Consider the following 23,345-nt stretch of genomic DNA (forward strand, 5'->3'; position numbering starts at 1 on the left):
TCAATTCTTTTTACATTCTTAGCAAGATACGGCCTCCAAAACTGTACACAATACTCTAGGTGGGGCCTCACCAACGATTTATACAGGGGCATCAACACCCCCTTTCTTCAGCTGGTCACACCTCTCTCTATACAGCCTAACAACCTTCTAGCTACGGCCACTGCCTTGTCACACTGTTTCGTCGCCTTCAAATCCTCAGATACTATCACCCCAAGATCCCTCTCCCCTTCCGTACTTATCAGACTTTCCCCGCCTAACACATATGTCTCTCGTGGATTTCTATTCCCTAAGTGCATCACTTTGCATTTCTTCGCATTGAATTTTAATTGCCAAACCTTAGACCATTCTTCTAGCTTCTGTGAATGCCCACCTGCAAAGCATGCACTATTGAAGATATATGTATACTAGAGAGTTGCACGGGGACAGAAATTTCACCCTTCCTTGCCCATCCCCAATCTAACCCATACCCATCAATACCCACTAAGATCCATTCCAACCCCACAATTAATCTTCTCCATCTCCACCTGTACCAGTAGGAGTTGATCTATTGTTCACTTGCTCACAGCCCTTTGTTTCCTCCCAACCCCAACAGCCTCCTATGGTTTTTTTTGGATGGTATTCACTGACTGTTCAACCAATGAGGGTTCCAAGCCTCAGTCTGGTGTTCTGGCTGCCTCTCTTCATACGTTCCAAGCCTCATTCTGGTGCTCCTGTTGCCTCTCTCAGTGCATTTCATCCCTCATGCTGGAATCACCAGAGATTTTGAGTATAATCCCATGGGAATCCCACAGCAACTTTATCCATCCCCATGGGAATTCCATGGCAACCTCTTCCATACCAGCAGGATTACCACAGGGTCCCCAGGATTCCTGCAGTCCCTATCCTTATGCAGCTTTCCAGTTTATACTTAAAGAATAATACATAGCTAGATTATTGCTGTTTATATGCATATGTGTTCACATAATTGCACAAATAACTAGAATACCGGTGGTTATATGCATACATGCTGCCTAACTTAGAATTACCTTCATACTACTCAGAAGTCAATTGTAGTCTTTACATGGAAACGACCCATAACAGTAGTACCACAAGACAACTGCTAGGGGTTACTGGTACCCTTTTGGATCCTGGCATCAGTGAGGGAAGGAGTAATTGAGATTGCTCCTGCTGGGACCCTAGGGACCAGAGATTTTCAAAGGCAGGCCCTGGAGGAAGGGCTTAGAGGGATCAAAACTTGAGGGTGATTTCTAGTGTGAGTGGGTTATTTACACATGAGTGGATCAGGAGTGGGTGGGGACCCTTCAGATTGGGGGGGGGGGGATACAGTTGGGAGGCCCTGATTTGGGAGAATAGCCACATGAAGGGGTTTGTGCTTGGGGGGGGGGGGGGGGGTTGCTCTAAGACCAGCTTTTTTTTTAACATGTTGCTGGTCTCATTAAGATGTGGCTCAGAATCATTGGGTCACAGCTGGGCAGCCTGATGCATCTATAAGAACATAAGAATAGCCATAACTGGGTCAGACCAGTGGTCCATCTAGCCCAGTATCATGTCACAATCATGTCAGTATCCAAGTCACAAGTACCTGGCAGAAACCCAAATAGTAGTAACTTTCCATGCTACCAATCCCAGGAGAAGTAGTAGTAAAATAACCCTGAAGTTATAGTATTTACTTAGGGCACCTTTTACCAAGCTGCGGCAAAAGGGGGCCTGCACTGGTGTTGGCATGTGTTTTTGACACGCGAAGAGGCCCCCTTTTACCACAGCAGGTAAAAGGGTAATCTTTCTTTTCTGCAGGAAATGGCCGTGCAGCAAGGTAAGCACTTGCCACATGGCCATTTTGGGCAGATGCCCTTACCGCCACCCATTGAGGTGACGGTAAGGGTTCCCGTGCTAACCCGGCAGTAACTGGGAAGCACACGGCACTGCCTGATTACCGCTGCATACAACCCGGCACTACAAAAATAAATATATTTTAGTACCACTGAATATGATGGTTCACTGGGGGTGGGAAGTACCGCCGGGATGCTGCAGTAGCCCGGTGGTACTTCCTGTTTAGTGAGCATAAGCTTGCGTTGGGGTTACTGCCACTTTGTAAAAGGGGCCCTTAGTAATGAGCCATTTTACTTGCATCTGTGCACCACTGGCTAACCTAAATAATGCTGCATTACATACTGCAACCTGCATTAGTGCTCTGTAACACCCGTTAAAGGGCGTTAAGTTTATTTATTTATTTTTAGAATTTATAACCTGTACATTTGAGAAACCATCATGGTGAGGAACATTATTGAACTAAGCAGGCTTGTAACACACTAACCAACAACAACAAATTAAAGTATTAACAAAAAGAGGAGGGGACAAGGATATGAAACAAAAGAAATAGGACAATAACAAATATTCAAAGACAAATTTAGCGGAACACATAAGGGAATAGTCCATCCAAGGTTTATATCCTATAGATGGAAAATGGGGGGAAAAAAACCCCTTTAGAAAATCTGGCCTTAGGACGGCATACTCAGTAAATAATATAGCTGATATACAGACTGCCTTTACGTGGAAAATATTTCTACAGTGAAATGTTGCAATTAATGTTGATTGAATTAAAGACATGTATTGTACAGAGCCAGTACATGAATGCAAGAAGGGGCAGGTTTCCCCAAGAGACACAGCAGACATCTGCAGCTGCCCCCAACCCCCCCCCTACCAAAAGTCTACCCATGAGGGGAAGTAGTGATTCTGCACGTCCAATGCAGCATTGAGGGGGCCACCCTAGGTCTGTCACAGCTCGTAGTTTTGAAGGGGACCCTCTCCCCTGGCTGAAAAAGGCAGCTGGCTATCCTAATGTTGCCACCGGCAACAAGAAATATTGTAAACGGGTGAAGATGTTCTTGGAGAGTTATAAAAAAACTGATTGCTGTTACAGGGTAGACTCTTACAGCCACCACAAGAGATTGAGCATAGCAGGTTTATTGAAAACAACGCACAGAACACATACACTGATCAACTGTGTGCCATTGGATATTAAGAAAGATTTATGGTGATGATGTTTGCTCATGTATTAAAAGAAAAAAAAAAGGCCAGCCTCTCTACTTAGCTCAGTCTGCAAACTGCAAGGCTTTTAAATTCCAATGAAAATATATCACTTGCCTTACAGAGTACAATAGGGTGAAATCTAGTGAACTGCTTGGTCACATCTTTCTTAAAGAGCATGTCCAGGATTTATTTTCTCAGTTTCATCCTTTAATTAACTTAATGTAAGCTTGCTCTTATTGATTCCCGTTGATGGAGTAATGTTTCAACTTAACCCAGTCTTTGTTTGTTCAGGTTTTGTTAAATCCTATTGCAACCACAATTTAGGACTGATGTTTTCCTTTTCAATAAGAACATTCCAGAAAAATAGAATCTAAGAAGGATATTGACAGAAAGGTCTGCTTGGTTCACACAGTCTGCCTGTTTCTGCTTGCTTATGGTGCAATCACAGACCTTAATCTGTGGTCTTCTGCCTCCCCTCTCTTGTTACTAAGGTCCATTTGTATCTCTCTCATGTATGCTTAATTCTTCTACTGTTTTGACTCCTATCACTTTTGCTGGAAATTTGGTTAAGGTGTCTACCCTGGGAGTGAGCTAGATGGAATGGATCTACTCTTTGTGATCCTACCAGGTGCCTGTGACTGGGATCAATGGACCTTTGGTCTGGTCCAGTATGTTGTTATGTTTTCTGAGTGAAAGGGGATATTTTTTCATATTCCCCCCCCCCTTCCTCATAGGTTCATATGATGACCTTTGTCCCTGAATTTTAAATTCCATAGAAAATACTACTTTTTCTGCCATTTTATTAAAGCTTGTTAGATGTTTAATAAATATTTGTATCATAATGCTCCTGTCTTCATTCTAGATGGTTTGTCTATGTGTGGCTTTTACTTAAGGCTTCTTAGGTGTTTATAAATTGTTTAAATACGTATTATAAATTGTACACTTAGGTGTTCATTTTTCAAGCTAATTATAGGTTTTGTTTGGGGGGGGGGGGCGTAATTCTCTGTATTTATGTTTACTGTATGTGTCCCACCCTGAGTCCATATCCTTTGCCCAGTGCCCATCATTATCCCTCTCACCTGTGTCCAGCATCATCCCTCTGTGTTCCTATTCTCTCTGTATCCAGCATCAGCCCTATGTCACTATCACTCCTATGTCTAGCATAATCCCCATCTGTCCTAACCTACCTCCTGTGTACCCATTCCTCCTGTGTCCAGCATCACCCCTCTGTGTTCCTATCCCAGCTACTCTATATTCAGCATCAACTCTGTGCCCCATCCTTATACTCCTGCCATGTTCAGCATAATCTCTCTCTGTGTCTACATCCCCCATGTACAGCATTGTTCATCTATCTCTATATGCTTCCCCTGTCGAGCATTGCTCTTCTGTCCCTATCCCCTCCCCATCCAGTATCACCCACTCAGAGTTGCAGTCATTTACTGCCCCCCTGATACAAGTCCCCCTCTTCCTTCCTTACTGACTTCGATGCCTGGCTCTCTGTTTTTCTTGAACCCTCATCTCCGTCCCTCATTCTTGGAGACTTTAATATACATGCTGACGACCCATCCGACTCTTACGCTTCTCAGTTCCTCACTCTAACATCCTCCTTCAACCTCCAGCTGAGCTCCACCACCCTTACTCACCAAACTGGCCATTGTCTTGATCTCATCCTCTCCTCTACCTGCTCACCCTCCAATTTCTGCGCCTCTGCTCTTCCTCTCTCATATCATCACCTGATCACCTTCACACTTCATCACCCTCCCCCTCAGTCCCGCCCAACACTAACCACTACTTCCAGGAATCTCCAGGCTGTTGACCCTCCCACCTTATCCTCTAGTATCTCTAATCTCCTCCCGTCCATCATGTCCTCTGAGTCTGTCGACAAGGCTGTCTCTACTTACAATGCCACTCTCTCCTCTGCTCTGGACACCCTTGCACCATCCATCTCCTGTCCCACAAGGCGTACTAATCCCCAGCCCTGGCTGATCCCTTGCATCCGATACCTTCGCTCCTGCACCCGATCTGCTGAACGCCTCTGGAGGAAATCTCGCACCCATAGCGACTTCATTCATTACAAATTCATGCTATCCTTCTTCCAGTCCTCCCTATTCCTTGCCAAACAGGACTATTACACTCAATTGACTAATTCTCTCGGCTCCAACCCTTGTTGTCTCTTCGCCACCCTTAACTCCCTCCTCAAAGTGCCCTCTGCTCCCACCCCCCCCCACTCTCTCCTCAATCACTGGCTGACTACTTCCGCGACAAGGTGCAGAAGATCAACTTCAAATTCACTACCAAGCCACCTCTTACTACTACTACTACTTGACATTTATAGAGCGCTACTAGTGTTACGCAGTGCTGTACATAATAACGAAGAAGGACGGTCCCTGTTCAAAGGAGCTTACAATCTAAAGAACAAATGTCAAGCTGGGGCAGTCTAGATTTCCTGTGTAGAGGTTAGGTGCCGAAGGCGACATTGAAGAGGTGGGCTTTAAGCAGAGATTTGAAGATGGGCAGGGAGGGGGCTTGGCATATGTGCACGGGGAGTTTGTTCCACACGTGGGGTGAGGCAAGGCAGAAAGGGCGGAGCCTGGAATTGGCGGTGGTGGAGAAGGGTTCTGAAAGGAGGGATTTGTCTTGAGAGTGGAGGTTACGGGTAGGAACGTAAGGGGAGATGAGGGTTGAGAGGTAAGGAGGGGCTGCAGATCGAGTACATTTGTAGGTGAGTAGCAGAAGCTTGAATTGAATGTGGTATCTGATCGGAAGCCACTGAAGCGACCTGAGGAGAGGGGTGACATGAGTGTATCAGTTCAGGCGGAAGATAAAATGTGCAGCAGAGTTCTGAACGGATTGAAGGGGGGATAGGTGGCTAAGTGGGAGACCAGTGAGGAGTAGGTTGCAGTAGTCAAGGCGAGAGGTAACGAGAGAGTGGATGAGAGTACGGGTGGTGTGCTCAGAGAGGAAAGGGCGGATTTTGCTAATGTTATAGATGAAGAAGCGACAGGTCTTGGCTATCTGCTGGATATGCGCAGAGAAGGAGAGGGAGGAGTCGAAGATGACTCCAAGGTTGCGGGCAGATGAGACGGGGACGATGAGGGTGTTATCAACCGAAATAGAGAGTGGAGGTAGAGGAGAAGTGGGTTTGGGTGGGAAGACAAGAAGTTCGGTCTTGGCCATGTTCAGTTTCAGGTGGCGGTTGGACATCCAGGCAGCAATGTCGGATAAGCAGGCCGATACTTTGGCCTGGGTTTCCGCAGTGATGTCAGGTGTGGAGAGATAGAGCTGGGTGTCGTCAGCATAAAGATGATACTGGAAGCCATGAGACAAGATCAGGGAGCCCAGGGAAGAGGTGTAAATAGAGAAAAGAAGGGGTCCAAGGACGGAACCCTGAGGGACTCCAACAGAGAGCGGGATAGGGGTGGAGGAAGAACCATGAGAGGACAGAGCCCTGGAACCCAAAAGAGGACAGTGTGTCAAGAAGTAAGTTGTGATTGACAGTGTCAAAAGCGGCGGATAGGTCAAGGAGAATGAGGATGGAGTAATGACCTTTGGATTTGGCGAGGAACAGGTCATTACAGACTTTGGATAGTGCCGTTTCTGTCGAGTGAAGTGGGCGAAAGCCAGATTGAAGCGGTTCGAGGATGGTATGAGAGGCGAGAAAATCAATGCAACGGCTGTGAATGGCGCGTTCAAGTATTTTGGAGAGGAAGGGTAGGAGGGAGATGGGGCGGTAGTTGGAGGGACTGGTAGGGTCAAGTGAGGGTTTTTTTGAGGAGAGGTGTGACAACAGCATGCTTGAAGGTGTCAGGGACAGTTGCGGTGGAGAGAGAGAGGTTGAGGATATGACAGATGGGAGGGGGTGATAGTAGGAGAGATGGTGATAAGTAGGTTGGTGGGGATGGGGTCTGAGAATCAGGTGGTGGATTTCGAGGAGGAGAGAAGATGGGCGGTTTCCTCTTCGGTGATATCAGGAAAAGAGGAGAAGGAGGCCTGGGTTGATTGGTTGAGGGTGTGGGTGATAGGATGAGGAGGAGGAGAAGGTTTAGTGGTGAATTCGAGGTTGATCTTCTGGAGCTTGTAGTGGAAGTAGTCAGCCAGTGATTGAGGAGAGAGTGAGGGGGGTGGGTGGGAGCGGAGGGCACTTTGAGGAGGGAGTTGAGGGTGGCGAAGAGACGACGAGGGTTAGAGCTGAGGGAATTAGTCAAATGAGTGTAGTAATCCTGTTTGGCGAGGAATAGGGAGGACTGGAAGGAGGATAGCATGAATTTGTAGTGAATGAAGTCAGTATGGGTGCGAGATTTCCTCCATAGGCGTTCAGCCAATCGGGAGCAGGAGCGAAGGTAACGGGTGCAGGGGTTAAGCCAGGGCTGGGGATTAGTGCGCCTTGTGGGACGGGAAACAGATGGTGCAAGGGTGTCTAGGGCGGAGGAGAGAGTGGCATTGTAATTGGAAACAGCCTTGTCAACAGACTCAGAAGACGTGATGGATGGGAGGAGAGCAGAGATTGTAGCGGATAAGGTGGGGGGGGGGGGGGGGGTTAACAGCCTGGAGATTCCTGGAGGTAGTGGTTAGTGATGGGCGGGACTGAGGAGGAGGGTGATGAAGTGTGAATGTGATCAGGTGATGGTCAGAGATGGGAAGAGCAGAGACGCAGTGATTAGAGGGCGAGCAGGTAGAAGAGAGGACGAGATCAAGACAGTGACCAGATTTGTGAGTAGGGGTGGTGGAGCTCAGTTGGAGGTTGAAGGAGGAGGTTAGGGTGAGGAATTGAGAAGTGTATGAGTCGGATGGGTTATCAGTGTGTATGTTGAAGTCACCAAGAATGAGGGATGGGGAAGAGGGCTCAAGAAAAACGGAGAGCCAGGCATCGAAGTCAGTCAGGAAGGAAGGGAGGGACTTATCAGGGGGGCGGTAGATGACTGCAACTCGGAGTGGTAGCGGGTAGAATAGACGGATGGAATGGACTTCAAAGGATGAGAAGCAGTGAGACTGTGGTAAGATGAGGGGTTGAAAACTACAGGAGGGCGAAAGTAGTAGGCCAACGCCGCCACCGCGGCTGGCTGTGCGGGGCGAATGGGAGAGAAGGTAGCCTCCGTGGCAGAGGGCTGCGACTGAGGCAGAGTCGTCGGGGGTGAGCCAGGTTTCGGTTAGGGCGAGAAGATGGAGGGAATGGGAGATGAAGAGATCATGGGTGAAGGTAAGTTTGTTGCAGATTGAGTGGGCATTCCACAGGGCACACGAGAAGGGGAGGGAGGAAGGGGGGAGGAGGGGAATGGAGATGAGATTGGAGATATCGCGGGAACGTTTGCATAGATGAGACGAGGACGAGGATGAGGACATGTGTGGTGGACCTGGGTTGGGATTGATGTCTCCCGCAGAAAGCAGGAGAAGGAGCAAGAGTGAGCGGAGAAGGGTGGGGAAGGTAGGGCGACGAAGGCGCCGAAGGCGGGATGCGCTGAGGAGGAATGGGGAAGGGTTCATGGCAGGAAGGAGGTGTTGGAGGTTGAGAGCTAAGAAGGAGGAGGAGGACAGAAGGGATGGTGAGGTGGTGGGGGATGGGGGTAGGTAGGGTATTGCAGTAGTGAGCAGGACGGGGGATGGGTAGTGGGTTTGTGTGGAATACAGCGGAGGGAGGGGGAAGAGATTAGGGAGGGATAGGGCGAGGAATAGAATGTGAATGGGGGCCATAGGTAGTGAGAGAGGTAGGGAGTGAGTGAGCAGGCAGGCTGAATCAGGTGGGCTGGGATAAATTCAATCAAACGGGCTGGAACAGCTGAGGCAGGCAGCAGGCAGGGAGAAGCTGATCAGGCGGGCTGGAACAAGCTGGTGTAGATGGACTGGAACGAGCAAGATAAGCTGGATCAGGTGGGGTGGAGCAAGCTGGTGCAGATGGACTGGAAGCTGGATCAGGCGGGCTGGAACAAGCTGGTGCAGATGGACTGGAATGAGCAAGGGGAAGCTGGAGAAGCTGGATCAGGCTGACTGGAGTGAGCAGGATTAGGCGGACTGGAACAGCAGGAGCAGATGGCTGGAGAGCTGGATCAGGCTAACTGGAGCAAGCTGGATTAGGTGGGCTGGAACGGCAGGAGCAGGAAGAGCTGGATCCGACGGAGGCTGGAGGAGATGAACTGGGACGAGCAGGAAGAGCTGGATCCGACGGAGGCTGGAGCAGATGAACTGGGACGAGCAGGAAGAGCTGGATCCGACGGAGGCTGGAGCAGATGGACTGGGACGAGCAGGGGGAGCTGGATCAGGCGGGCTGGAGCAAGCTGGATTAGGCGGGCTGGAACAGCTGGAGAAGCTGGAACGAGCAGGGAGAAGCTGGATCAGGCTGGATCAGAAAGCAAGGAGGCTGGAGCGGGCGGACTGGAACAAGCTGGAACAAGCAGAAGACAGTGGAGCAGTAGGGTTTGGACACGCTGGAACAGACGGACTGGAACAAGCTGGAACAGATGGACTGGAACAAGCTGGGACAAACCGGAACAGACTGGGACTGGCTGGACAGAGGGTCAGGAACAAGCTGGAACAGATAAGCTGGACGAGTTGGAGCAGAAGACAGCGGAGCAGCAGGACCAGAGCAAGCCGGAACAGACAGATTGAGAGAAGCAGGAGCAGAAGCAGAGGAGCAGAAGAAGAGGAGAGCAGAGCAGTGGACTGGAACAGGCCAGAGCCGAAGGACCAGAGCAAGCTGGCGGCAGGGCAAGGCAAGGATTAGAGCCGGCAGGGATCACGAAGGCAGGAGAACGGGTCTGAGGAGGAGAGGATCAACACCAGGGCCTAGGGATTGGTTGCCTAGGTCGCCTGGCTCCCCAAGTTCCTCTCAGAAGGATCACCATCAGGGCCTGTGGGTCAGTTGCCCCAGGTCGCCTGGCTCCTCACGCCAAAGGGACAGAGCTGCAATCGAGTAGCAGCACTCCAGGCGCCGATCACTCGCTGCCTCGCCCCCACCTCGCCGATCATCCGCCGCCTCGCTCGACCTTGGTCTCCTGGCCCACGCTGCTCCGGTTAGCAGGTAGCAGAGGCGAGGGACGAGCAGCTGCCACGTGGATGCGCGGTCTCGCGGCGCACAGCCTCACATCGATCGCCTCGCCTCCGCTGCTCGCGACCTCACGCCACCTCTTCCTCTTCACCCTTTAACCCACTCCCTCAATCAACCAACCCAGGCCTCCTTCTCCTCTTTTCCTGATATCACCGAGGAGGAAACCGCCCACCTTCTTTCCTCCTCGAAATGCACCACCTGTTCCTCTGATCCCATCCCCACTAACTTACTAAACACCATCCCTCCTACTGTCACCCCCTCATCTGTCATATCCTCAACCTCTCTCGCTCCACTGCAACTGCCCCTGACTCCTTCAAACATGCTGTAGTCACACAACTCCTCAAAAAACCATCACTAGACCCTACCTGCCCTTCCAACTACCGCCCCATCTCCCTCCTACCCTTCCTCTCCAAGATATTTGAACGCGCCGTTCACAGCCGCTGCCTGGATTTTCTCTCCTCTCATGCCATCCTCGATCCGCTTCAATCCGGTTTTCGCCCTCTACACTTGACAGAAACGGCACTCACTAAAGTCTGTAATGGCCTGTTCCTTGCCAAATCCAAAGGTCACTACTCCATCCTCATCCTCCTCGACCTATCCGCCGCTTTTGACACTGTCAATCATAATTTACTTCTTGCTACACTATCCTCATTTGGGTTCCAGGGCCCTGTCCTCTCCTGGTTCTCCTCTTATCTCTCCCACCGTACCTTCAGAGTACATTCTCATTGATCTTCCTCCACCCCCATCCCACTCTCTGTTGGAGTTCCTCAGGGATCTATCCTTGGACCCCTTCTTTTTTCAATCTACACCTCTTCCCTGGGCTCCCTGATCTCATCTCATGGTTTCCAATATCATCTTTATGCTGACGACACCCAGCTTTATCTCTCCACACCAGACATCACTGTGGAAACCCAGGCCAAAGTATCGGCCTGCTTATCCGACATTGCTGCCTGGATGTCCAACCGCCACCTGAAACTGAACATGGCCAAGACCGAGCTCATTGTCTTTCCACTCGAACCCACTTCTCCTCTCCCTCCACTCTCTATTTCAGTCGATAACACCCTCATCCTCCCCGTCTCATCTGCCCGCAACCTCGGAGTCATCTTCGACTCCTCCCTCTCCTTCTCTGCCCATATCCAGCAGACAGCCAAGACCTGTCGCTTCTTTCTCTATAACATCAGCAAAATTCGCCCTTTCCTCTCTGAGCACACCACCCAAACTCTCATCCACTCTCTCATTACCTCTCGCCTTGACTACTACAACCTACTCCACACTGGCCTCCCACTTAACCATCTAGCCCCCTTCAATCCATTCAGAACTCTGCTGTGCGTCTTATCTTCCGCCTAGACCGATATGCTCATATCACCCCTCTCCTCAAGTCACTTCACTGGCTTCCGATCAGGTACCGCATACAGTTCAAGCTTCTCCTACTAACCTACAAATGCACTCAATCTGCAGCCCCTCACTACCTCTCTACCCTCATCTCCCCTTACGCTCCTCCCTGTAACCTCCGCTCACAGGACAAATCCCTCTTTTCAGTACCCTTCTCCACCACCGACAATTCCAGACTCCGCCCTTTCTGCCTCGCCTCACCCTATGCTTGGAATAAATTCCCTGAGCCCATACGCCAAGCCCCGTCCCTACCCATCTTCAAATCCTTGCTCAAAGCCCACCTCTTCAATGTCACTTTCGGCACCTAACCATTGTACCTCTATCCAGGAAATCTAGACTGCCTCAATCTTGATTGACTGCACTTTTTGTCCTTTAGATTGTAAGCTCCTTTGAGCAGGGACTGTCCTTCTTTGTTAATTGTACAGCGCTGCGCAACCCTGTTAGCACTTTAGAAATATTAAATAGTAGTAGTAGTAGTCCATGTACCTAGACACTATGCTCCACCCATGCCAGCGTTTCCCCTCTGTGACTCTATTCCTTCCTGTATCCAACTTCTTCCCTCTCAACCCAATATAATCTGTTCTATCATTTCCCCCATCCCCAATGTAGTCCAGCATCTCTCGCTCTCTCTTCCCTTCCTCCTGCACCACATGGGGCAATCACCTTTCTTTATTTTCCTTCCTTCTTGTTCCCCCTGGGAATATCACCACAGATTGCCCCTGTACTGTCTGGTAAGTGTAAGGGTGGTCTGTGGGCGAAGCTTGGGTGGAGTGCAGGAGGAACCAGGACCTAACCAGTTAGATGTGACAGACTAAAGCTATGACAACAACATTTCAAACATTACTGGGATCTTTGTATGATGTGAGAACTCTTAAACCAAAATAATTCAGGATGTAGCTTTTTGCTTCATACCGAGGTTTGGAAAAGTCATGTTTCACAACAACTTTGGATTATTCTCCGAATCACCAAACAAAAGGTGTCACAGCAAACAAATCTATTTTTTGCAGGACCAGTAGAACTCCACACTGTATAATAGTAAAGTGAAATGATCAATGCAAGTCAATGAAATTAATGAGAAAGAGATACCTTAATATCTCTTTCTCAAAGGTAAACTTCTTTATGTCTGATCCCATAATGATGTGCATAAAATATCTCTACTAGGCTCCAGCTTTGTTACTGTCAGCTTTGGTAACCAGCAACCACACAGCATTTTCCCCTAAAAGTGTCAGTTACTGTATGAATGACCATGCATCCTTTAGCAGCTTGCACACTGCATAGAGGACTAGAAGGAGTAAAGAGAAACGCTATGAATGCTGCCGATTATTATCCAAATAGAATTGCATCTGCTGAAGCACAGAGAGATAAAAGGATTTGCCAGAATAGGGGCAGAGGCAGGATTAGATTTCTCGGTGACTCCGCTTCTTGCATCCCATTTTCCCTCTTCTTTTTTAGGCTTTCAGATCCAGACTAGAAATAAAAATAAATACACAAGAGAAGGGTTGTCAGTACCAGTGCCTTCATGACCCGAAAGGCTCAGAATTAGGAAAAAGAAAATAAGAGGCTTCTGAAAGGTATGACTGAGAAGCACTTTAGGCCTATGAACATTCACCACAGAACAGCATTCATTTTAACTGAGTGTAGGTCAAATAATGCCTTTTTGTTCTGTTTATACAGATTAAAATTCTTAGACTTACATTAGAAAGGCAGGTGATTAGACAGGTATTTTAATGTCATGAAGCTAGCCATGCTCAAATTCCTCTAAAACCTTTCAAAATACCAAAACTAGATTTGATGTTCAGAGAATATTACTTTTATACTTCATTGACTCCTCTCCCATAGCTCTCAAGTTAATTTGTCCCTGAGAACAATGGCTGCTTTGTTTGTTGTATGGCATCCATTAATGCAGTTCATTGAAATGAAAATGTCTAGGTTTTACAGTTGTCAGGTTTCGAAGCCCCAAAATGAATAACTGAGGAAGTCTGAGGATCAGCTGGATACAGTATTTCAGGTACACAACATTTCAGAGCAAGAGGGAAATGCCTTGGGGGGGTGGGGGGGAGGGACACAATGAACAAAAGTCCAGAGAAAAAATTGTAAAACGGGGCAAAATTAATAAATATTTCCATACATTTTCAGCCAGAGTGCTGCAGCAAAAGAGGATGATGAGTCCAAACTTCCAAAATAAGAAACAGAAACATGACATTATTTTACTGCCCTTTTGGAGGGTAATTTATAACAGGTTATCTAGGCTGAAAGGAAAAGAGAACACTTATTGCTAGCCTGCTTTTTGAAAGACATGTCATATTTTCAAAGCGCTTAGATTTACAAAATTCCATAGGTTACTATCAGGCTCATTTTCAAAAGAGAAAAATGTCCAAAAAGTGACGTAAGTCTGCATTTGGACATTTAACTCACAAAAACGTCCAAATCAGTATTTTCAAAACCTATTTTTAGATGTCTTTCTCTGAAGTCCTAATAACCAATCAAATGCAGGGAATCCCAGACACTGAATCCCATCTACTACTACTACTACTTATTTCTATAGCGCTACTAGACGTAAGCAGCGCTGTACACTTGAACATGAAGAGACAGTCCCTGCTCGACAGAGCTTACAATCTAATTAGGACAGACAAACAGGACAAACAAGGGATAAGGGAATATTAAAGTGAGGATGATAAAATAAGGGTTCTGAACAAGTGAATAAGGGTTAGGAGTTAAAAGCAGCATCAAAAAGGTGGGCTTTTAGCTTAGATTTGAAGACAGCCAGAGATGGAGCTTGACGTACCAGCTCAGGAGGTCTATTCCAGGCATAAGGTGCAGTAAGATAAAAGGAACGGATTCTGGAGTTAGCAGTGGAGGAGAAGGGTGCAGATAAGAGAGATTTACCCAGAGAACGGAGTTCCTGGGGAGGAATGTAGGGAGAGATGAGAGTGGAGAGGTACTGAGGAGCTGTAGAATGAATGCACTTATAGGTCAACAAGAGGAGCTTGAACTGTATGCGGAAATGAATAGGAAGCCAATGAAGTGACTTTAGGAGAGGGCTAATATGAGCATAACGACACTGGCGGAATATTAGTTGTGCAGCAGAATTTTGAACAGATTAAAGAGGAGAGAGATGGCTAAGTGGGAGACCTGTGAGAAGCAAGTTGCAATAGTCTAAGCGAGAGGTGATAAGAGTGTGGATGAGGGTTCTGGTAGTGTGCTCAGAAAGGAAAGGGCAAATTTTGGTGATATTATAGAGAAAGAAACGACAGGTTTTAGCAGTCTGTTGAATATGTGCAGAGAAGGAGAGGAAGGAGTCAAAGATGACCCCAAGGTTACGAGCTGATGAGACAGGAAGGATGGGAGTGTTATCCACAGAAATAGAGAATGGGTGAGGAGGAGAGGTTGGTTTAGGGGGAAACATAAGAAGCTCAGTCTTGGTCATGTTAAATCAGGACTACCACTGGCACAACATGGCCGCCGGGAATAGTTCCGCCCCGAACACACCCCATTTCTGGGGGAGAAAGAAACCCCCCGAAATAGGTTACATGGTGGTAACCTGACGGTAATCGGGCATCATCACAAATTACCACTGGGTTACTGCAGGAGCCCTTATCGCCACCTCAGTGGGTGGCAGTAAAGGCTTCCCACCGCATGACCATGCGGTAAAGAGTTCTCTTACCACATGGCCATGTTTGTTTGGGGGATTTTTACCCGTTGTGGTAAAAAGGGCCCTGAAGCATGGAAAAAACGGCCTCTGCTGCTAGCGTAGGGCCCCTTTTCCCGCAGCTCGGTAAAAGGACCCACAAGAGTGTAGTTTTATGAACTTTTCTTGTTCTATAAACCTGTTATATGCACACATAAAGGCTTTAATAAAATTAACCCAAAAAAGTGCACGTAGAGGCCCTATTACTAAAGGGCATTAAGCATTTAACATGCAGCTTAGCGTGTTAACAGCTTTCCACAAGTGCACCAATTTTTATTGTGGTGGGCTTGCAGTTTGTGTGCCAGTAGTTGTCAAATAACAGACTGCAGAAAATATTTAAAAATCACTGTGCTAAATAGTTCCAGCCTCAGTGCAGCAAACCATGGATAAAATATACTTTATAGCAACCCCCCCTAAAAAAAAAACAAAAAAATCTACCTCAAAATAAAAGTGCTGCTCAGAGAAACTGTCCATAAAGGATCAAAAAGCCAAAGTCCCCCTCATAGAAGCCTTCAGAAGGCTAAAAACCCAAAATAGAAAAAACTACACCACTTCCACAACCACCAGAAACAGTTTAAAATAAAGTGAAAGTAAAAATGTCATTGAAAACCTTTAAAATGCTGTATCCCACTTGGGGAGATTTATTTATTTGTTGCATTTGTATCTCACATTTTCCCACCTATTTGCAGGCTCAATGTGATTGACAGCTGACCCCATCATTTGGGGACACACTGCTGTAACCTTCACAAATACATAAAAAAACACATAAAGGACTATACAGTATATGGCACCTGAAAAATTGGCACCAAAAATATTTCTGCCTAGGTGTATTCTGTAAAACCACACCTAGATTTAGGCACAGTTTATAGAATATGACTAGCGGGTTTATAGAATATGCCTAGCGGCAATGCCTTCACCAAACTCTAGGTGCATCCATTTATGCCAAGTAAAACTTGTGGTAATACTGGCACCTAAGTTAGGCATAGAGCAAGTGTATTCTATAACCTTGCATTTAGATTTTTGGAATACTCATGGCCTGCTCACTCCAAGCCCATGGTCACGCCCCTTTTTGGCAGCACACATTAAAATGTATGTGCACTCCTGCGGGAATCCTGTGGCAACTTCTTCCATATCTGCAGGTTCTGCAGGATTCCCACAATCCCCTTTCCTTTGCAGCTCACTAAGGACTAGTCCTTGTTCCGTTCAGGCCAGTTATGATGAAAACTAATTTATGTAGATGCTTCTTCAGATAAAAGGACCAAAAAATCATAAAGGGATAATACAAAATCATGTCTCAAAACCCTTAGAGATGGCCTATCTTTAACTCTTCTCTAACTTCATGGACTGGGGGTATCAATCAGTTTTACCTCTGGAGTTGTTCCTTAGTTCCACAGGTTTCTAGAACTTTTACTTGTTCTCTTCACCATCATTGTCTTTTGGTTCTTTCATCAATTCTGTTCTTTTTGAGTTCGTAAGACACAAACAATCCTATCCCTTCTTTTCACTTGTAACTTTCACTCAGAATGGTCTTGGAATTCACCCATCTAACCCCAACTAAGAAATTATTTCTTTACGGTGGATTTGGGAACATTCACCTCCAATCCCCACAACAGTGAGCCTAGCAAATAACACCTCCAGCCCTCACTTGGATGCAGGGACCTTCTTTGATTCTTCTCCCTGGAAACTGTAGCACAAACCAGCTGCAAAAGCTCTCTTCAAGCTTGCCTAACACCTGAGTGGTAGGGCAAGAAGAACACTTAACTCCTCTAGCTAAGGCTTTTTATACTACATCCTTACACCACTCTGTGGCTATTTCCCCCATGGACATGTCACCACTTACCTCCTAGCATGCAGATCCTGTTGGAGATCAGATGCAACTCAAACAGTTCACTTTAAAACAACAAACAACCAGCCTTCCAGACAACAACTGCATAAGAACGTAAGCCTTGCAATACTGGGACAGACCAGAGGTCCATCAAGCCCAGTATTCTGTTTCCAACAGTGGCCAATCCAAGTCACAAGTGCCTGACAATATACCAGAAGATTAAAACAGATTTTATGCTGCTTATTCCAGAAAAAAGTAGTAGATTTTCCCAAGTTCATCTTAATAATGGCTTATGGACTTTTCCTTTTTAAAACCCTGCTAAGCTAACTGCTTTTACCATAGTCTCAGGCAACGAATTGCAGAGTGTAATTACACATTGAGTGAAGAAATATTTTCTCTGATTTGATCTAAATTTACTATCCAGTTTATAATCGAAAGAGAAAAACGCCTATATTTCGACCCAAATCGGGAGATGGGCGTTTTTCTGCCAAAGGCGCCCAAATCGGTATAATCAAAAACGGATTTTGGGCGTTTCCAACTGCACTACGAATCTGGCCCCTCCCACGACCAAATGGCTCGGATTAGGACGTTTTTGAGCTGGGCGTTTTTTGGTTTCCATTATCGCTAAAAAAAACAAACGCCTAGCTCAAAAACGTCCATTTTTTCAAAAATACGGTTCGGCCCGCCCCTTCACGGACCTGTTCTTGGAGATAAACGCCCATGGAGATAGGTGTTTCTGTTCGATTATGCCCCTCTATGTGATCTCCTAGGGAAAGATGCCTAAAATTTGCTTTGATAAAAATGGGACCATCATACATTAGGATAGTCATTAAGAGCTCCTTTTACTAAGGTGTGATAATGGATTTAGTACACACTAAATGCTAAGAAGCCCATAGGAATAAAATGAACTTCTTAGCATTTAGCATGCGCTAATAGTTAGCATGTGCTAAATCTATTAGCGTACCTTAGTAATAGGAGCCCTAAGACTTTTCTTCATATTAGTTTTTCTTTAAAAAGTAATCATTAGTCAAGACCAATGTGTTTGTCATATTCCAATCAAATCAAATCAAATCAATTCGTTGCCTGAGACTATGGTAAAAGCAGTTAGCTTAGCAGGGTTTTAAAAAGGAAAAGTCCATAAGCCATTATTAAGATGAACTTGGGAAAATCTACTACTTTTTTCTGGAATAAGCAGCATAAAATCTGTTTTAATCAATATATATTTTGCTATTTTTGCATATGCACATAACATTAAAACTAATCTTTGCTGGTAGTTGAAAGGAATCATATACATAAAAATGTACCAACACTGACAGTGTTTCATGCAACCATGTGCTTCAGGGGAACACTTATTCTGAGAGATATTTCTGAGAAGTTCTGAGAGAAGAGGGTATTCCTTTGGGTAAGTGAGCATTGGTTTGCTCTGTGCTTTGGTAACTTAAAGATTGGGGTTTAAAAGAAGAATTGTAGGCTATCGATAAAGATAGAATTTAAAAAAATAATTAACTAGTCTCTATGCCCTTTTCCCCTCAGTTTTAAAACTTGAACTTTCTGCCATAGCCTTAACAGATAGCCTCTAGAAGGCAGAACAAGGCCTAGTTCAGTCTTCATTTGTTGGCATTACCACACTGGGAGCCGCTAGTGCGGCTTGATAAAAGAGGCCTTATATTTCTACATGATTCTTGGTGCACAGTTTTCCTCACTCTATGCATTATCTGCACAACAGCATTGTGAATAAGTGACAGAGCTATCCATCTCATCACTAAGACGACACTAAGCTATAGGCCATCTCTCATTAGGATTGTGCAACATCTGCCCATTGTGCTGATCCCTGGCCCTACACTGAATTTTTGTGGCCTACTGTGCGGTGTCAGGAAGAGGTTTGTGTTCAATGCACTATATTAACCTCCTCAGTGTTACAGTTCTGAGAATCCGCAGCTTGCTTATCTCTTCTCGCAGGACATGCCCATTATTGAAACAACACTACCACAGTAAGATCTCTCTTTCAGTTATGAACTTGCTCACGGGTACTGGAATGGCTATGGATAAGATGTTCCTTTTCAAAGGCCTTATTTAATTTCCTCTTGCTTCCTCAGATAATGTTGGTTTACTTTTCAGGCTGTCATTCACTTTGATACTCTCTTTTCTTGTGCAATTGCCGGCCAAGCTACCTCCACATTATGGTGCTAACTTGATGTTTAAGTCTAGCAGCCCATTTTCTTTTAGTAGCTAATAAGTACCACTGCTGCCAGTTGCACTTTCTGCTCTTTTGTTCTTAAATTGTCTACTGTATGATGATAATGGCTCCCATGTTTGCCTTCAGTGCTTAACATGTTGTTCTTTGTTACTGGAACCAGCTGGTGTGAAATGGCACTGAATAAACTTTGCTAACCATCTTTTGATTCTTGTGCCTTCCTTATATTTATTTGCTGCACTCACTGACATTTCTTTATACTAGATGCCAGATTCCTTCTTAGGGCTGCATTTTTATTAACATTTAATTGTGATTAATCATTAATTATTTCCCCCACTGCAGCTCATTGTAACTCTGGGCAAGTTACTTAACCCTCCATTGCCCAGAGTCACAAGGAGCTGCAGTCGGGGAAAAATTAACCCCCCTGTTTACAAAGCCGTGCGGCAGTGCTGGCACAGCCCATTCACTTTGAATGGACTGTGTCGGCATTGCCGCGCGGCCTTTTAACAGGGGGCAGGTGTGTGTGTGTAAATAAATAACATATCTTTAATTGTGCAATTAATCACGATTACAAATTTTAATCAACATGCAGCCCTGAAAAATTAACTAATGAAAAGGTCCTGTTGTGTCTGGATTTTTACAAGATTGTGTTGTAGGAAAATACAAATATAGATATATAAAAAAAGAAATACAAAATTCAAATTGAAAAATTACAAATTAAAGAATCTAAAACAGCATGCAGAATAGCTATAAGCAGCCTTACAGTTTTCACAGCCTACTTCAGAAAAGTAAGCCTAGTATAACTAAATAATTTAATTAGTAATCCATAAATACAAGAGTATATGGAACCAATGAATAAATATAAATAAATTGGATAAGCAGCACTTTTGCTCATTTTCATCTCTCTTGGTGTCAGGTAAAGCTCTGTCTAGTTCAGGGGTGGGCATCCTAGGCTTTTGAGAGCCACAACCTGGTCAGGTTTTCAGGATTTCCCCAATGAATATGCATGAGATCTATTTGTATACAATGGAGGCTCTCTTGAATTCAGATACTGTTCTCATCCTCACGAATTCACCACCCTTTCCGTGAAGAACTATTTCCTCAGGTTACTTCTGAGTCTATCCCCTTTCACCTTCATGCCTTGCCCCCTTGTTCCAGAGATGCCTTTTAATTGAAAGAGACTCGCCTCTTGTGCATCTATGCCACATAGGTATTTAAATGTCTTTATCATATCTCCCCTTTCCTGCCTTTCTTCCAAAGTATACATATCGAGTTCTTTAAGTCTGTCCCCATACGCTTTATGATGAAGATCACTGACCATTTTAGTAGCTGCCCTCTGGACTGGCTCCATCCTGTTTATATCTTTTTGAAGGAGAGGTCTCCAAAATTGTACTCAATATTGTAAGGGCTCCTTTTACTAAGCCGTAGTAGTGATTCCCGGTGCAGCAAATGCGATGAAGCCCATTCAGTTCCTATGGGCTTTGTTGCATTTGCCACTTGGGAATTACTGCTGCTGCTTAGGAGTCCTAAATGAGCTCTCACCAGAGCCTTATAGAGGGGCATCATCACCTCCTTTTTCCTACTGGCCATTCCTCTCCCTATGCACCCAAGTATCCTTCTAGCTTTCACCATCACCTTTTCTATCTGTTTGGTCACCTCAGTGGCGTTCCTAGGGGGGCTGACACCCGGGGTGAATTGCCGATGCGCCCCACCCTCCGCCCCCCAGGTGCAGCACCCCCCAGATGCAGCACAACCCCCCCCCCCGGCGAAAGGACACCCCCCGTGAAAGAACGCCCCCCCGGGTGCACGTCGCTGGGGGGGGGGGGTGCCACGCGCGCCTGTCCATCGTTCGTTCCATGCTCCCTCTGCCCCGGAACAGGTTAACCTGTTCCAGGGCAGAGGGAGCATGGAACGAACGAAGGACAGGCGCGTGCAGCACCCCCCAGCGGTGTGCACCTGGGGCGGACTGCACCCACCGCCCCCCCTAGGAACGCCACTGGGTCACCTTAAGATCATCACATAGGATCACATCCAAGTCTCGTTCCTTTTTCGTGCACAAAAGTTCTTCACCTCCCAAACTATACCATTTTCTCAGGTTTTGCAGCCCAAATACTCAACCCTGCATTTTTTAGCATTAAATCCAGGATGCCAAATTCCAGACCATTCCTATAGCTTTGCTAAGTCCTTCCTTATGTTACCAATACCATCAGAGGTGTCTACCCTATTGCAGGTTTTGGTATCATCTGCAAAGAGGCAAACCATACCAGACTTCTCTTCAGCAATATCACTGACAAAAATGTTTAAGAATGGCTACTGAGCTTAAATTGAGACAAATTGTCTGTGGCTCATGATACTATGATGGTCCATTATTAATATAATTATTTAAATTACCCTCTGGTGTACTAGTAATATTGAGTGGGTGTTTTTGATTTTTGTCCTGTCTGTTTTTGCGTCATTGTTTTTTTCTGGTAATGAATATTGATTTGCACACCACATTAACCTATTAGTGCCCAATGTTCCCATATAGGCACTTATTATGGGAACATTGGGCACTAATGGGTTAATGCTATTGTGATAATGTGGTCTGTCAAACACTCATAAATAAATAAATAAACTGAAGGGCCAGGGCCAGATTGCTGTGTATTATGACTCCTAAATGATAAGATTTAAGAGGCCCCCCCCCCCCGATTAATAGTTTTACATGCTAGTGAAATGTGAAGCTCCTTGTAATATGAGGCCCTTATACTTAAATCTGACCCTGTATAGGGTATAGGGGGGGGGCTCCCTTTTGAGGGGCATGGAGTCATTTATTTGTCAACCAGACATGATGTCCCAGGAGATATGCTGTCTGTTGGATACCAAGATTTCAGATTTTACAGAGAAATTGGCAAGAATTATCATGTCTATCATCTATTATCTGATGTTGTTCAACCATGTTAGAACAAATGATACTTCTAGATTTCCTCCTGGGACACATCAAATGTGACTTCATGGTTCTTGGAGGAAAGGTGAAGCATTCATTAGTGATCTCACAACTTGATTATTGTAATTCACTATATCGAGGACTTCGGTCCATGAGCTTAAATGTGTTCAAATCATTCAAAATACTGCAATCCACTTGATAACTAATATAAGGAAATATGATCATATCACATCACACCTTAAAAATGTTCTCTAGCTACTGATTAATCATCATATAACTTACAAAATTTTACTTTTAACTCAAGATATTAGCCATCAGAGATCCATTGTCTCTCCAGTGACTTAACTCTCCGGTCTGCTCAGCCAAACCATCTTATAATTCCTACATATTGTATTATAGTTCATGAACATATTAGGTACTCTATTTTTTCTGTCCAAGGACCTCAACTTTGGAATGCTCTTTCAGGCTTTTTAAGATTACAACCACCCTTAACTAAGTTTAAGAGTGATCTTAAGACCTATCTTTTTGATGATGCTTTTTTTCTGACATTTGCTGTTTAGTTTATATCCAGGTTATATACTGAATTTACAGAGCTTCCCCTTCCTTTTGTGTCTTCATGATTCTTTTCTATCATTATTGTAGTTCTTCCCTCTCCCTTAAATTTCTGTTTGTTTATTTGTATTGTACTATTTTATTTTATGTCTTTCTGTACTAGATTGTAAACTGACCTGAAGGCTGCCAATGGGTAGGGTAGTAATTTCTAAATAAACTTGGAAACTTGGCTATTCTCCTCAATCCTTTCAACCAAGGGTAAAGGCCAAGGCAGAGAAATTTGTATTCTGGCGATGAATGTATGATTGAGTATATGTTGGCATTTGACTTCTAGTCTAACTGTTTGGAAGGCATGTGACGTCCATTTTCAAAGGTCCTTTTTCAAGATCAGCTTACCTGATTCATTTTGAAATGTTTCATTTCTGAAGATCTTTTGACATCAATTATTTACAAAACTCCTGCGGCAGGCCTTTCAGGCCGAAACACAGCATTGTATTAAGTCTTTGAACAATAAATTCATTCAAGTATATGATTGTCCTTGTCTCTGGAGTCTGTGGTGTTTGTCCCACTTTCTTCTTCTTCTTCATTGTGATTGAGTATATGGTCTCGAGAAGAGAGCTTCACCTAACTGGACCTTACAATGATATTCTGGGAGCTAATAAGCAGAGATTAGCTCAAGGCTCTAAGTTTTGGTTGAGCTAC

The 23,345-nt window shown here is 45.4% G+C and overlaps 1 long non-coding RNA gene across 1 annotated transcript; it reads left to right on the forward strand.

The window, feature by feature from the left end:
• Positions 1-2,862: 2,862 nt before the first annotated feature.
• On the forward strand, positions 2,863-20,795 carry LOC115479350. The gene is made up of 3 exons (XR_003943663.1): positions 2,863-2,873; positions 5,933-5,934; positions 20,693-20,795. It is a non-coding gene; the product is annotated as an uncharacterized LOC115479350 (long non-coding RNA).
• Positions 20,796-23,345: the final 2,550 nt, after the last annotated feature.

This window comes from Microcaecilia unicolor, chromosome 10 (assembly GCF_901765095.1).
Source record: "Microcaecilia unicolor chromosome 10, aMicUni1.1, whole genome shotgun sequence".
Lineage (NCBI taxonomy): Eukaryota > Metazoa > Chordata > Amphibia > Gymnophiona > Siphonopidae > Microcaecilia > Microcaecilia unicolor.